This window comes from Mesocricetus auratus, unplaced genomic scaffold, assembly GCF_017639785.1.
Source record: "Mesocricetus auratus isolate SY011 unplaced genomic scaffold, BCM_Maur_2.0 Super-Scaffold_4256, whole genome shotgun sequence".
Taxonomy (NCBI): domain Eukaryota; kingdom Metazoa; phylum Chordata; class Mammalia; order Rodentia; family Cricetidae; genus Mesocricetus; species Mesocricetus auratus.
Genome location: NW_024429182.1, coordinates 80096299 through 80108791, shown reverse-complemented (window position 1 = coordinate 80108791; position 12493 = coordinate 80096299). Strand labels below are relative to the sequence as shown.

At 47.3% G+C, this 12493-nt stretch overlaps 1 protein-coding gene across 2 annotated transcripts in view; it reads left to right on the top strand.

Annotated features, from left to right (window-relative positions):
* Iqck (IQ motif containing K) overlaps positions 1 to 12493 on the top strand; it is a 201444-nt gene that overhangs the window by 141676 nt on the left and 47275 nt on the right. The window lies entirely within an intron of this gene.

Genomic DNA, 12493 nt, shown 5'->3' with positions numbered 1-12493 from the left:
CACGGAAGCACATGTCTGCCACTCTCCCAGGCACACATACCCAGAGAGCACAGGCTCCAGCTGCGGTTGCACTAACGCTCAGGGCAGTTACCACCGGTGCCCACGGGGCGGGCATGGAACTTGCAAGGAGGAGGGGTCTGGTACGTCCCCATCTGACTGAGCTGGCAGTCTCGGGTCACCGTCGCTCACCTTTTCTTCCCACCTTTGGTTTCTCTAGGTGAGACCACTCACTTAGACGCGAAGACCCCTCTCGCTCTGGAATGGGAGCAGGATGGTGTCCGCAGAATAACACTCCTCCTAGAGGTAGTTGCAACCCCTGAGTCTTGGGGATTATGAACTTTTGGGACACACGCATTTCTTTTTGCCAGCCTCTGGAATTTCCCTATTTAGCTCTTCAAGTCGGTTTTCTCCGGGTCAGGCCACGTGGCTTGGCTATGCGTCTCTGTGAATATCTTTTTTAAAGGACATATGTTAGGGGAGTCTTCTTAGGGTAGAGTCCTCACCACAAACTTTCGGAGGTGTCCACTCGTCAGGAACAGGGCTTGGTACACAGTAGGCGCTCATTAAATGTTTGCAGGACAAGGTCTTCCCAAGCCTGTCCTGGTCAGACTGCGGAACTGGAATGTGGATGGGCACTGCTCCCTGGTGGTGCATAGTGGAACTGACACCGTCAGCATCTAAACATGGCTAATCACCTTCCTCTCCCTTCAGGGCTTCATCTGTAAACCCCAGACTGCTTTAATACATGCTTGCTGGTGTATGCCTGGAACACATTCTAAAGCTCTTCCCACAGGTGCCTGGCCTTAGAAAGTCAGTTCAGTGTTGGGTGAAGAACATCTGGCTCCATGTCCCAAGGGGCAAGTAGTGTCATTTACAATGTAGGACAGCATCCCAAAGGAACATCATGTCCTCAGAGAGATTGTTGGGTCTACAGTCTTGGAGAGAACAACTCTGGATGGGTACTGGCACCTCCCAAGGGTGACACGATCTAGGGCAGTGGTTCTCAACCTTCTGAATGCTGCTGCTCCTTAATACAGTTCCTTGTGTTATGGTGACCCCCACCATAAAAATATTTTCGTTACTAATTCATAACTGTAATCTGCTACTGTTATGAATTATAATGTAAATATATGATATACAGGATATGGAATATACAACAGCTGTGAAAGGATGGTTCCAACCCCCAAAGGGTTGCACCCGCAGGTTGAGAACCAAGAGAGTCAGGCTTTCATACACTCAGCTTACTCCAGGCTGATAAAACAAATAAATAAACCCCCAAATCAAGTAGCTTCACTGGCTCAACTTGTCATCTCAAAATCGCTAAGGCTGGGGCCTTCCGAGTGACACTCAGCTTGGGAGGTTCTGTCAGCTGGTGTCTCCCCCAGCCTGTCCAGGCCCTGAACACTTTCCCAGTGGACCACTGTGCCACTCAGTTTTCAGTTTTAACTGACTTCTGTGTAATATACGCAGCGTGTGGCTAGTGGCGATAAATGCACAGTACATCTCTTTGCTCAAAAACATGCCTCAGGGGTTGGGAGCTGTATCTTAGTGAGAGAGAGCTTTCCTAGCACGCAGGAAGCCCTGGGTTTGATCCCCAGCACTGTATAAACCAGGTGTGGTGGTATTCAGCCGTAATGGAGGCAGGAGGATCTGTAATTCGAAGTCATCCTCAGTTACATAGTTACACAGAGGCCAGTTAGACTCTGTCTCCGGGGCGTAGGGTGTGGGGTGTGGGCAATTCATGTTCATCTGTGTCCCATGGTCATCCCTGTGCTAGTTACCCCCAACCAGGAGGGGCACACCTCACCAAGCATCTGATGAGTGAAAGAGTAATTAAATTCCAGCTTTGCCTCCCCATATAAGGCATGTCCATCTTGTGCCAGGTCTTGGAGCATGCTCTTCACTCTGCTGCTCAGTAGATCATCTCCCAGGTGAATCTGTTGCTTATGGCTGTGACGTCATTCATCTAGTCCTGTGGACATTTTGCTTTATCTATAGGATTTTTGGAATTGTCTCTTTCTTGCATGTGACCATCAGAGGCTTGGGAAGCTGGGGTCTTCCCAGAAGTCTAAGGTGTGGTTGGGCAGAGGCAGGACTCAAACCTGGCTAGCTATGTTTCATTCCCTTGTAGGTGATATTTCTGGAAGCATGAAGACACTCCGTGGAGAAGTGTCTTGAAGGTAGGGTGGGGCCAGCTGCCTGAGAGATATTTTCAGGGCCTTTTGTGTTCTAATGAGAAGTGTCCTGATGTTTTCCTTATGATTCCTTGTCAGTGGTACTCATCCGAGGAAGGTATGGACCTTTAGAAGGTGCATCCCTGATGGAGGAAGATGGGGTCCAGATTTGAGAGTTTCTAGTCTCACTTCACTTCCAATTTGTTACCTCTGCATCCTGTGTACAGTAGAGAAATGATCTCCCTGCTTCCTGCTCCTGTGGCTATGCCTTCCTTTCCCATCACCTAGTCCTCTGGGACCACAAGCCAAACAAACTCCTTTCCTTTAGGTTTCCTGGTCATGGTATTTTACCAAAGCAACAGAAAAGTAATTAATTATAATTGTTCTGGACACAGGACTGTAATATCTCCATGCCAGGCACTGCTGGAAGCTCATGACTGGACACAGGTTCTAGGGCTACCACATTTTTGAAGGAGGCTAACTTGTGTTGGGACCTTCTCCCGTAGGCCTTCAGGGAACTCTGTCTGGGTTAAAAGAAGCCCAGGTTTGCTGGAGACTCTAATGCTTGATTTTGGCCCTGTAGTAGAAATAGACAATGTCCTGTCATGCTCATCTTCAGATTCAGCTTTGGAGCGAACAGCCAGGAGCACTGACAGAGCAAACCTGAGATACATCAGCAGGTACGTAGGTAGTTCTACTGTTTTGTGCTCATGACAGACCAATTGATGCACTTTTCCATGGGTTCTTTTGCCTTTGGCCTATGGCTATGCATTTTATACTAGATTTAGTTACTCCAGTAGGATGGCCCCACAGATGTCCACAAGTCAGCATACCACTTGCAGTCACCATGTGGCAGCTACCTACATTGGATTTCCTGTTCCAGTTCTCGTATGTCCACAAAATGGCTTGGAGTAGACTGATCATGACCTCCTGGTCCTCTGTGAAGCCACTGTGAGGACTTTTTACCAAACATCCACAAGTTGCCAGGAAACATTTAAATGACATTAATATTGCTGTGGTCCAAACAATAGGGATTTAGTTAGCATCCAAGGAGTTGTGGGTGATCTGAAAACTGTTTTATTGCTTTATAATACTAACCCTTTCCAGCCTCCTCGTTTACCATGCTCATGGCCATAAGATGGCTGCCATAGCGCCAAGTGTCAAGACTTTACACAACTGTTTCCACACTTGAGAATGGTGGTCAGGATGGAAAGCTTTCTTACTAAGTAAAAAAAATCATTCCTACATCTGCTGCCACCCCTCCCACTCCAGGGTTAGGATTCCTGGGATATTTCCCTGACCCTATGGGGATTACTTAGCCTTCTGGGAATACAAACGAGGCTAGAAGAGAACGCCTGACATAAATGACTCTATTTCTCCATTTTTCTTGGACAGGCTGGATTTGAACTCCTGATTTTCCTGAGCGAATCCAGCCAGGAGCTTGGGCAGCACACATGTGGGCCTCTCCCTGCAGCTCAGAGTGAATCCAATACAGCACACACATGGGTTCCTCCTTCTTCTTCTTCCCTGGAAGGACCCTGTGTCTCAGCCTGTATGTCCTCCTCTGTCACAGTAGCCTTTTCACTTCCAGATGGCACCTTGCTATGCCTCCCGAACAAAGGATCCATTTGGCCTTGAAGGGAGCCTCAAGTCTCTACCTTGTGTAAAAACAAAGAACTGTTGGAGTTGTGGCAATTCTGACTTCACTTGGTTATGTGGCTGAGGATGACCTTCAACTCCTGATCCTTCTGCCTCCATTTCCCTTGTGCTGGGGCTACAGGGATGCATCACCCCGACTTAGGTTATTTATTTATAGACCTCAGTGGGGATTTCAGAAGTCTCTGGACTGTCTGTGCTCATTCAGTTATCAAGTTCCCAGTGGTGTCGGCTTCAAGGTTAAGAGAAGTTGGGGTGGAGGACAGCTGGCCAGTCCAGGTCTCCATCCTGCATCCTTACTCGTAGGCAGCATCCCTTCAGCTTTCCCAGGTACCTCACCCCCTGATGTGCATTCAGATTACGCAGGGGTCTTGGCTAAACACTCTGGCTGAGAGTTATGGAGCCAGCTATGAACTGGAGCCCTTGTGTGGGCTGCTGGTATCCTGACCACACTTGGAGTAGCAAGACCAGAGACCAGTTGTTTTCAACACCAGCTGCTCAATAGAACCTCCTGGCTTCCAGGGCTGGGAGATATCCCAGCACATACAGTTCTTGCTGTGCAAGCCTGAGGACCTGAGTTCAGATAAACACATGCTACTAGGTGTGTGTCGGGAGCGTGTGTCAGGACACAAGACATCTGTTATGGGGAGAGAGAGATGGAGACCGGGGTCCCTGGAAACTCTAGGCTGGTGAGCCTAGTGTCTGCAGCAGCAAACCAGAGACCCTACTTCAAACAAGGCACAGGGCTAGAATAGACACCTGAGGCTGTCCTCTGAGTTCCACACGCATTCCATGATGGAGTGCGCTCGCATACACACACACACACACACACACACACACACACACACACACACACATCACACACCATACACTTGCAAACAGATTATATACATAAAAATATGGGGCTGGAGACATGGCTCAGAGGTTAAGAGCACTGGATGTTCTTCCCAGGTTCTGAGTTCAGTTCCCAGCAACCACATGGTGATTCACAACCATCTATCACAAGATCTGGTGCCCTCTTCTGGTGTGCAGACATACATAATAAACAAACAAACAAATAAATCTTAAAAATAACTATTAAAAAGAGAAATTACATATGTAAACAAATATATTATATATTATTTTATAATAATTATATACTATGTTATACAAACATATATACAGATGCATATACATATTCATACATAAATAGATAAAAGCAATGATCTTCCTGGACCTATTTGAATCACTAGGGCTGCCCTCCACCCCAGGTCGATCTCAGGATGGAATCAGGTTGAGACTATTGCTCAGGCAGATGAGGGAACCATCTGGGGAATATGGGGACCCACATTTTAGGGTTGAGGAGCCTTATAGAAGGGATTTTGTTTTTCTGTGTCTGTATAGTGGGGTGATAGTGGGGTTCCCTATAACAGCCTTGGAAGTGGTGGGGGTCATGAGAGGTGTGGGTCAAGACAGCAGGTGTGATATCCACAGACTTCCTTTAGTGCTCAGGAAGGACGGCAAAGTCTCTCAGGTTTTTCTCCACTCTTCCTTTCTCTATGGCACCAGGTAGTTTTCACAATGGCCTAAAGACCTTTGACCCTTTCCTCCCTAGCCCCCTACTCTGCGGTGGGTATCCAGCCTCACAGGACACCAGGATGCAGCTGTCTTCGTTTGAGGCAGATGGTTGTAATCCTCACTCATGGATTTTTGTTTTGGAAAATACAATTACTTTTCATAAAATGGCTTGTGTTAACATGAACTCTGCTTATTGCTTTCAAATGAATGAGTTTTTAAAATCCCTTGGCTTTAATTTGAAGTAGGGTTCTTTTAAATTAAAACAATAGACTCACCTTTCTATCTTCTCCCTCTCCCTTCTCTCCCCTCCCCCTTCCCTCTTCCTCCTGCTCTTTCTCCTCCTCTCTTTCCCTAGACAACCAGTGTCCACTGGGCTACATTACTGGCTTGTGGCTCCTTTGGGACAGGGTCTTGCTAAGTAGCCCAGGCTGGCCCTGAGTACCACTCCTGTGGACTGGGCTTCCAGGGGGTGCACCATTATTCTGATTTCCATGTATTTTAAAGTGTAAAAGTTTCTAAGCTCACAAAATTTGAGACCCCTGTTCATGGTACACTTTCCTAGAGACTTCCCACTGGGAAGAAGAATAGCTCGAGAGATCTGGACCATTCTCAGTGACAGATGCCTCCACCCTGAGGGTCCAGATGCTGCCATTTCCCCATGCTGCTGAAGTCAAAGCCCGAGGAAGAGATAGTTATTAGAAAGCCCCAGTGCCCCGATGAGAGGTCACAGGCCAGGATCCCTTGTGCGGAAAAGGCTTCGGGATCCCCGGAGCCCGGCCCTAAGCATTCACTGCTGGGAAGACTGTCTTGTCCTCCCATTGTAATCCTCCTCCCCCTCCTCCTCCCTCCCCCCTCCTTCCTCTCTTCTTCCCATCTTTCTTCTCCCTCTTTCTCCCCTCCTCCTCTTCTACCATGTTTCTCGCTGAAGGCTTGGCCCAGCCAACTGTTAAAGATTATAGGAGACAGGCAAAGCCGAGGTGGGAACTTTGAGGTGGGGCCGGGAGCCTGAGGTGACTCAATTACATAAGGGCCCCCAGGGATAGGGGGCCGTTATGTAAGGGGGACAGGAGGACAAGGAGGGTGCAGTCATGGCAAAGGAAGGAGCTGGAGGGCTGAGATGGGGACAGAGCAGAGGGCATGCACATCACTGGTCAGGCAGCTGCCTTGCAAGACAAAACTAAGATGGGCTATAGGGGTCCTCCTCTGTCCCAAAATACCCCCCACCACACTGAGTTTGCACCTTTCTCTTCTGGTCCCACTAATGCACAATGCTGGGATATTTCGGTATGTTCTTACTGAACTCCTTGACAGTTTAATGAACTGGTTTCTGTTGCTTGCAAACAAGACATATCCTACAGGACTCTTTCCTGCCTAATACCAGAATGGAGAGAGAGTCTGGAGGCCCTCAGGCATAGGGCAGGTGCTTAAAGCATTTGTGGCAGTTTCTTCTCATAGCTCTTATTCTCATGTCTTTCTACTTGAGGATTACCTCCTCTACCCATAGGCTATTCTTACCTCCATCTCTGCTGCCAGCATGTAAAGGTTCAGGGAGTCAATCAATGAGCACTGCCGAGACACTGTGCGAGATGCCAGGGTACCACTGAAAACAGTACATTTTTGCTATTCGCCTAACTTCCTCCAGTTAGCTGTGTCTGGACACATGGGGGTGGGATGGGGGATTGTCCCACTGGGCTGTGATGGGAGATGGTGACATTGTGGCCCTGGGTGGGTATCAATGCCACAAAAAGTATTTCAAAGCTGATGGGGTGTAGGCGGTCTCTGGTGTCTGCTGACCAGGAGACAAGATGGTGGCCTCCCTGTCTGCACTGGGAGTCTTTGGGATCTGGGTGGCCGTGTGACGTGATGAGTGGCAGAGGCTGTGAGGAGTCAGAAGCAGGCCTTGCTCTCTGAAGCTGCTGAGCACTGGGCTCATTTGCCTCTCTGGCAAAGCCTGGCCTCTCTTGACTGACAGCACCAGCCATCTTCAGGGAGTTGGGCAAGTGCGCTTGGTGTCTGTCCTCATCCTTCTCCACTCTACTCTCCATTCACTGATGCTAGTCTGAGCGAAAGTGGCCTCTGCTATTCGAGACGCCACCCCCAACACACACACAAGGTCTCATGCAGCTGGCCTGAGATTCACTCTGTAGCTGAGGATGGCCTCAAACTTGTGATCTTCCTGCCTTCTGTCTTCGAGTGTTGGGTGACAGAGGGTGCCTCCAGGGATAGTCTCCATGGTGCTGAGAACTGAACTGCAGAAGCACCCTACGAATGAACCATACTGCATCCCTCATGTTTTCTTACATAGCCCCGTACACACCTCTGTTTTATTTATATATTTACCTTTTCATTTAGAGACAAGGTTTTGCTATGTAGTTCTGGCTGGCCTTGGATTCGTGTTGCTTGTGCCTAACCTCCAAAGATTATAGGTGTGTGCCCTCATGAGTGTTCCAAACCTCTATTCATGGCTTAGACTTTGTGGAGACCAGGCCATCCCTCCTGTCAAGAGGTAGAATCAGTTTCCTTGACTGCACCTGTGGATGTGGGCCAGACCTGGGATTTCCCATGGTCGCTGGAATGCTGCATATGATTTCCATGGCTGGACCTTAGACCCCCTGCATCTTCTGCTTACACAACTTTGGAACACTAGCTCTTGGATCCCAGATGTTTAAAAAAAAACCCTGTCACACGCAGAGGTCACATAGAGGAGAACTGAAGAGTTCTCACGGGTTCAGTTGAGCCCGTGACATCTGCCAGTATGTATGAGTCACTGGACACCCAGGCTGCTGAACCTTCAGTGAGTTCAAATCCTACTGATATGGACTGTCTGCTGAGCCCCGGCAGCCCAGAGAATCAGGAGGCAGAAGACTCTGCTGTTATTTTGTTTCCAGCTTGGGAGTGCTACGTTACCTCACACTATGAACCAAAACATTGCCGCATTTGGGCATGCTATCTTTTTTATTTATTTCTCTCCCTCTTAACCATTGTTGGATATGATGGGGGATGTCCTTCTGAATGCTGTGAATATGTGTTTCTCTTATTGGTTGGTGAATAAATGCTGATTCGCCATTAGCCAGGCAGGAAGTATAGGTGGGGCTGCCAGTCTAAGAGAGTGCTAGGATGAGGGAGGCAGAGAGCCAGGGAGACATCATGTAGCTGTTGAGGGAACAAGAAGTACATGTGGAGATACATAGTTTAATAGAAATGGGTTAATAATTAAGATAGAGCTAGCCAATAAGGAATCTGGGATGTCGGCCAAACAGTTAATAACTAAGCGCACATTCATTACACAAAATGATGGAGGTCATTATGGCATTTCCATACATGTTTATCACATGCTTCTCTCAGTCTATGGGGATGGGTGTCTCTGTAGTCCCAGTCTGGCATCGGAGGCCTGGAGGATTCTGGGGGAGTTCCTGGTCCTCAGTCTGTGTTGGTGGCCGCTATAGCAAGTTCTTATCATCGATGAGGGAATGTAGCAGAAACAGAGAAGATGGACTTGCCAGCAGGAGCGAAGGCAAGCAGACAAAAAGCAGTCTCCTTCTTCCTTGTCCTCCTACCTCTGTTGCCACTGGAGGGCGCCACCACACGTCAGGTAGCTCTTCCCGCTTCAGACAATCTGATCAAGAACATCTCTCCCTGGTGTGCACATCAGCTTATGTTTAGCTGATTCTAGTTATTGTCAAACTGGCGGCTAAGATCAGCCATCGCAGTGGCTGATTAGGTAAAAAAGGTTGGGGTTCTCCTGAGCAACTGAGGTGCTTCCTTTTAGAGGGGACCCCGGGGACACTGGCTTTCTTTTCACAGAATGAGGACACAGTACCAAGACAACTATTTATGAACCGACAAGTGGCCCTCACTAGACACGGAATTTGCCATAGTCTGAGGCAATAAATTCCTGTTCATAGTTTTCCTCACTTCAGGCATTTTGTTATAGCACCCTGGAAGGGACAAGACAAAGAGGATAGAATTCCTCCAAGTGTGGACTTTAGGAAAACCAGGGTCTGGTTTAGGGTTTGGGGCTTAGGGCCAGGTTGGGGTTTTCTATAGAGGAGGGGTCTTCTGACACAGCAGGACAGAGGCTGGGAGTCCTTTTGCTTCTCAGGCAGGCGAGTGTGAGTGTGGGATGCCTCCGGAGCTCCAGGTCCACACCACCAGGTGTGCTGATGATGCCGGATGGTGGGGCACTAGGTGCCTTTTCAGATTCTCCAGGGTGGATGGGGGATGTAGCTCAGCAGCAGAGCACTTACCTAGCATGGACAGCTTTTGGGTTTCATTCCCCATCCTAAACAAAACAAGCCAAAATTGAATCTATCTGGTTCTCTGGTGTCATGGACAACTTCTTTGTTTCTAAAGAAAAAAATGCCCATTGAGTTTAATCTCCTCCTCTGACCTTCATGTTTACCCTTGCCTGACCCATCTGCCATAGCTGGCTTCCCATTGCACACTGTGACTAAGAGCAACTTGGGAAAGAAAGGGTTTATTTCATCTTAGAGCTCTTTGGTCACAATTCTTCACTGAGGGAAGTCAAGCCAGGAATTCCAGGCAGGAGCCCGGAGGCAGCTGATGAAGCAGAGGCCATGGAGGATGCTGCTTGCTGCTTTGCTCCCTTTGACTAGCTCAGGACCGCCAGGCAAAGGATGGCACCACTGGCAGTGAACTGAGCCCTCCCATATGAATCATTAACCAAGAAAACTCCCGGTAGGCTTGCCCACAGGTCAATTCTCAAGGAAGTGTTTTCTCACCCGAGGCTTTCCTCCTCTCAGATGACTCTAACTTGTGTCAAGTTGACACAAAACTAGGCAGCACACATGCTGGGTGTGGAGAGCAATTTTATATGCGCTCTGGTAGAAGGAAGTCCTGAGCAAAGGAAGACAACCTGTGCCTCTTGGGGAGGGCAGTGTACACTCCTCTGCCTCTCTTGGAGGTGTTATCCAGCACAGGGATGAAGGAGATGGATGTGGGAGGTCTGTGGCCTGGGCTGACCCCCACCCCCACCACTTTCATGAAATGTTCTTATGAAAGAGGATATTTGCTGCAGTCACTGTATTAGTTATTCTTTTTGTTGCTGTGACCAAAACCAAACAAAAGCAAATTAAGAAAGGTCAGGTTTGACTCATGATTTAAAGGGGTGCAGTCCATTGTGGTGGTGAGTCACCATGGCAGAAATGCTGGTAGTTCATCTTCGTGGGGGATCACCATGGCAGGAATGCCAGCAGTTCACCATGGTGGGAGTCACGATGGCGGAAAAGTAAAGCACCTGGTCACATTGCATCTGCAGTCAGGAAACAGAGACGAATGTTGGCATTGAACTCACTTTCTCCACTTTATTCAGCCCAGGAACTCTGATCCTTTTGGTCTTCCTTCCTGTTAAAACCCTTTAGAACCATCATTGATCATTGTGTCTGGGTGAGTTTGGGCTGTAGCCGAATGACATAGATGCAGGCAGCTTAACAACTGACTTGCAATTGTTGCTTACTGCCTTGCAATTGTTACTTACTGCCTTGCAGACAGTTTATGCCTCATTCAGGAAAGAAGGGAGAGGGAAGGGAAGGGAAGGGAGAGGAGAGAAGAGGAGAGGGAGGAAGGGAGGGAGGGAGGGAGGGAGGGAGAGAGAGAGAGAGAGAGAATCTATTCTGAAACTTCCTGTTTGTGTGGTGTACATGTGTAAGTGCACCCTGTGAGGACACCTAAGCTTATGCATCTGGAGGTGAGAGGTCAATATCAATAGGTCGAGTGTCTTTCTCTGTAAAGGGAGGCTTTTCCTTGAGAGACGCCTTCCCGCCAGCCTGGTTCTAGAGCCGCATCAGTCCCAAATAAACACACAGGAGGCTATATTAATTATGAAGCTGTTGGCCTTGCTTGTTTCTTACTGGCTAGCTCTGACTTAAGTAATTACCCCCATAATTGTTAATCTAAGTATATCTCTTACCGGAGAAGTTTCCGGGCTTCCTACCCCATGGCGTTACATCTTGACTCTCTGTCTTTCTCCTACCCAGAGTCCTTCTGGACTCCTAGTCCCTCCTATCTTGGTTCCCTATTGGCTCAACAGTGCTTTATTGATATAAGACTTCCCCAACATCTCCTCTTTTCTGTTTAAACAAAAAGAAATGTCTTGACTTTAACATAGTTAAATTGTATATAACAGAACAGTTATCAAGTAAGAACATAGTTACAATATTTTAGTAAGATTTAAAGAAAATATCATCCATCCCATCCTTGTGAGTCCAAAGTTCTATGTAGTTTATCTTTTATCATAACTAAGGAAAACTGTAACTATAACTATCTGTCTTCAATTCCATCAAAGACCACAGAAGGATAATATATAAACACTAGGATTGACAGAGACATCTTACTGCCTGGACAGTTACCCGAAGTTCCTTTGTATTGTCGGGGCATCCATCTTCAGCCCATAGGCCACAATGTGTCCAGAAGATTTCTCAGCAAAGCAGGAAATTTAAAACTGTCCATCTGCGTTGGCAGTCTGTCAGTCATTTTTCTTTGTCCTGCAGAAAGTCTCAGACTCTTCCATGAAGCAGGAACCCTGTAAGACTGAGTTCAGCAGTCACTTTCCTGTGGGTCCTGCATGTCCAGTTTATACAGCAACAGTCAAACAGTCTAGGCAAGAGCAGTTTCTTGCCCAAATGGCTAATCTTTTCATCTTGAAAGCAAACTCCATAACAAGTTTCTTCGGTGCCCATCTTCCTCTCAGACATGATTGGTGCTGCCAGGAGCAGACATTTCTCATTGTCAAGAAAAACCCTAAACCATTTTAAATGCCATTTTCTGAAGGTCTTTGAAAGGTTTGAAGACTATCTATCTGTCTCAAATACATCTCTATCTATCTAGAAAACCTAACTTACCTAACTATAAGTTCTGACTATTATAAGTAACTATCTATAGTCTGTATTCAATTATGCATTATGTTTTAAAAGAACAGTATAAGCACAATACTTAATCAAGAGGAGAAATATACGCATCTCAAAATTGACCTTGAATTTGTATCAATAAATGAAAAACCATACCAATACAAAGTACTCATTTCCATACCATAATCACCTTTTTCCTTTAAGAAGAGATTGGTTGTGATCATTAACCAATTATAAACA